General features: G+C 35.9%; 1 non-coding gene across 1 annotated transcript; it reads left to right on the top strand.

Moving 5' to 3' along the window:
• The first annotated feature begins 3,313 nt into the window (after positions 1 to 3,313).
• LOC133807647 (small nucleolar RNA R71) lies at positions 3,314 to 3,420 on the top strand. The gene has a single exon (XR_009879548.1). It is a non-coding gene; the product is annotated as a small nucleolar RNA R71 (small nucleolar RNA).
• Positions 3,421 to 4,363: the final 943 nt, after the last annotated feature.

The raw sequence follows: 4,363 nt of genomic DNA, 5'->3' as shown, positions 1-4,363 counted from the left end.
ACTAGATTTTATGTCCCCTTCTTATCACGAATTTCCATATCAAACTCTTGCAATAATAAGACCCATCGAATCAAGCAAGGTTTAGCATCCTTTTTGGTCATAAGATACTTAATAGCTGAATGATCTGTGTAAACAATCACCTTATTACCAATTAAATATGGCCTAAACTTGTCAAATACAAAGACTATTGCAAGTAATTCCTTCTCAGTAGTTGCATAATTTAATTAAGCAACATTCAAGGTTCGACTAGCATAATAAATCGTTCTGAATACCTTGTCAACTCGTTGTCTAAGAACTGCTCCTACTGCATAATCACTAGCATCACACATTAGTTCAAAAAGAATTTCCCAATTTGGTGATACAACAATTGGTGCAGATACCAATTTCTCCTTCAATGTGTTGAACGCACTTAAACAATCAGAATCAAAATTGAATACCACACCATTTATAAGTAAAGTAGATAAGGGCTTCAAAATTTTTGAAAAGTCCTTTATGAACCTCCTGTAAAATGCAGCATGGCCCAGAAAACTTTGAACCCCTTTTACAGACACTGAAGGAGGTAAATTTTCTATTGTTGAAATCTTGGCCCTGTCTACTTCGATTCCATGGCGTGAAATCTTGTGGCCCAAAACTATTCCTTCTGTCACTATAAAGTGACATTTCTCCCAGTTTAATATTAATTTTGACTCTTCACATCTTTTTAGAACCATTTCCAAATTAGCTAAACATCCATCAAAAGAGGGTCCAAAGACTAAAAAGTCATCCATAAAAATTTCAATACATTTTTCCACCATGTCTGAAAAAATAGACATCATACTTCTTTGAAAGAATGGCACCCTCTGAAAGGCAAATGTCTCATAAGGGCATGTGAAGGTAGTCTTTTCTTGATCCTCCAGTGCTATAGGAAGTTGATGGTATCCCGAATATCCATCCAAAAAGAAGTAATAAGGATGGCCTACCAATCTATCTAGCATCTGATCTACAAAAGGTAAAGGGAAATGGTCTTTCCTGATGGCCTTATTTAGCTTACGGTAATCAATACAAATTCTCCACCCTATCACCGTATGAGTTGGAATAAGTTCATTATTTTTATTTTTAACCACCGTCATGCCACCTTTCTTTGAAACTACCTGGACAGGACTAACCCAAGCACTATCAGATATTGGGTAAATTACCCATGCATCCAACCATTTAAGGATTTCTTTCCTTACCACTTCTTTCATTGAAGGATTGAGCCTCCTTTGAGCATCAATACTAGGCTTACTATCCTCCCCCATTAATATACGGTGCATCACTGTTGAAGGACTAACACCTTTAATATCTGCCAAAGTCCATCGAGTTGCTAATTTGTGAGCCCTTAATACCCTAAAAAGCTTATTTTCTTCAGTCACAAATAAAGAGGCTGAAATAATAACTAGGAGAGTATCATTCTTCCCCAGATAAGCGTACTTAAGATGATCAGGTAGGGAATTTAACTCAAGAGATGGTGGTTTCTCAATGGATGGAAGAGGTCTCTCAGGCACTTGCCCCAATTCCTCATATTTCTTTTTATATATCTGCCCAGATGAATTCAACCACTTAACATACTCACTGGCTTCAGTACCAGTACATTCTTTAGGACTTGCAATCAAACTCAACTCTAGTGGATCCTTAATAGATTGGACCCCTTTACTTGGTTCCTCCAATACACTAACACAAAAACAACTGTCACTCGCTGAAGGATATTTCAAAGCTTTGAAAACATTAAAAATGACCTTGTCACCTTGTACTCTAAGCCTTAACTCTCCCTTCTGAACGTCTATCAATGCTTGCCTCGTGGCCAAAAATGGTCGTCCCAATATAATAGGCACGTCCTCATCTTCATCCATATCTAAAACAATGAAATCCGCTGGAAAATGAACTTATCTACCTTTACTAGAACGTCCTCTATAATACCTCTGGGATGTGTTAATGAACGATCAGCCAGTTGAAGAGTAACTAGTGGGTCTAGCTTCCCCCAAACCAAGTCTTTTAAATACAGACAGCGGCATTAAATTTATGCTTGCACCCAAATCGCATAAAGCTCTCTCACAATGAAAGTTCCCAATAGGACAAGGTATAGTAAAGCTGCCCAAATCTCTTAACTTTTGAGGAAGCTTCTTTTGAATAATTGCACTACACTCTTCAATTAATGCAACTATTTCATAATCCTCCATTTTTCTTTTATTAGACAATATCTCCTTCATAAACTTCACATAACTTGGCATTTGTTCTAGAGCCTTAGCAAAACGAACGTTAATGTGAAGTTTCTTAAATACCTCAAGAAATCTGGAGAATTGTTTGTCAAGATTAGCCTTTCGAAACCGTTGAGGATATGGAATCTTTAATGTAGGCTCAATGTATTTTGGTTTTTCTGTTTTTGGAAGGTCTTCAGTAACCTCCTCTTGTATTGGACTAGTAACTTGTTGATCATCTTTCTTCTTCCCCTTGCCATCCACTGTAGGTCCATCAAACTTAGTCCCACTCCTCAGAGTGACAGCTTGACATTATTCTTTAGGATTTACCTCTGTGGAACTAGGCAATTTCCCTTGCTGCCTACTAGAAAACATTTGAGCCAATTGACCTATTTGTGTCTCCAAACTCCTGATTGAAGACCTTATCTTTGTCATGAATTGATTTAATTGGTCTGACTGAATTGTTGGTGGATTCATTTGAGGATGTGGTGGTGGATGAGATGGGCGTGGATTTGGATCATAATATGGTCTAGAATGTAATCCATGTGTTGGTTGATGAGGGGGTTGTTAAGGTGGGTACTATGGATATTGTGGTTGTAACCCTTGATTATATTTTTCAAGACAAATTAGGGTGATTTTTCCAAGCAAGAGAATAGGAATTGGAGTAAGTGTTAGGTGCAGGTTTTGAAAAATTACCAATAACTTGTGCTTGTTCCAAGGGCATATTATTCACATCAGTTGAGCAACTAGTTGTGCTCGGGCACTGTTCATAAGCATGTGGCCCCCCACAAATCTCACAACTTATAACATTCTATACTTGCATTGCTTGTGCGACGAGATTCGTTTGATGCAATTGCTTGGTTAGAGATGCCACTTGAGCAGTCAATAGCTCAATTGGATCAACTTCTAAGACTTTTGCTACTTTCTTGTTATCACGCTCAATAGGCCAATTATAGTTATTCATAGCCATCTCTTCCAATAGTTCATATTCTTCATTAGCACTTTTTCTCATAAACGCTCCTCCCGATGTTGCATCTATAATTGTCCTTGTATTGCCCCCCAAACCATTGTAAAAAGTATGAACTAGCAGCCACTTCTCTATTCCATGATGTGGGCACTTCCTTTGCAACTCTTTAAATCGTTCACATGCATCATATAAAGATTCCCCATCCAGTTGATGAAAATTATTAATCTCTCCTCTTATTCTAGCTCACTTGGCAGGAGGAAAATATTTACCAAGGAATTTTTGAGTCAAATCTTCCCAAGTTAGTATAGACCCCATTCATTTTGAATGTCGCACATAGCTCTAAAAAGTTTGTGATATGGAGATTTGGATCCTCATTTGGTAACCCCCAAATTGTACACAGTTTTGCACCATTTGAATAATTGAAAATTTTATCTCAAAATTATTTGCCTCAACAATTGGAGGACGAATGCTTGAATGAATCCCCGTAACAGTAGGGAGTACATAGTTTCTTAATGGCGAATCAGCTTTAGCTGCATTACCCATATTTGTATTGTTGACAACATTATTTAAGTTCTCAGTCATGGTGAAATCCAACGGTTTCTTTATCTTTCGATTCTTTCTGCACGTTCTCTCAATTTCAAGATCTATTGGTATGAATTCATTTTGTCTACTTCCTTGCATATACCAACAGTTCCCGAAACACAATATATCCTTGATCTGAATAAATGTAAAACAATAAAAAAAAGTAAAAAAAAAAAACCAAATTAGAACAAACAACAATTAACTTTGATATTGGAAATTAAGTCCCTGGCAACGGTGCCAAAAACTTGATCGCAAATATATATATATATATATATATATGCAAGTGCACGTAATCGATTCAAGTAATATATATGATAAGTAGAGTATCATTCCCACGAAGACTATCTTCCAAATACCACTAATTGTTCTTTTAATTTCTATTTGACAATCAAAATTTAGATGAATTTAATTTTAAAATTATAAAAGAAAACTAAGAACAAGAATCACTAATTAAAAGATTTAAATCACTATTAAAAAGACATAGAGTGTTAATTTCATCAACTTTTCATTCTACTAATTTTATTAATCAATTCTAAAAAAATTTCTTCCTATTCTAATAGCAGGTTAACATAATTTGATTCCTATTCTTTTTCAAGATATA

The sequence above is a fragment of the Humulus lupulus genome, chromosome X (assembly GCF_963169125.1).
Source record: "Humulus lupulus chromosome X, drHumLupu1.1, whole genome shotgun sequence".
NCBI classification, from domain to species: Eukaryota; Viridiplantae; Streptophyta; class Magnoliopsida; order Rosales; family Cannabaceae; genus Humulus; species Humulus lupulus.
Note: the sequence above shows the minus strand (reverse complement) of the source record. Positions and strands in the feature narration are given on the sequence as shown.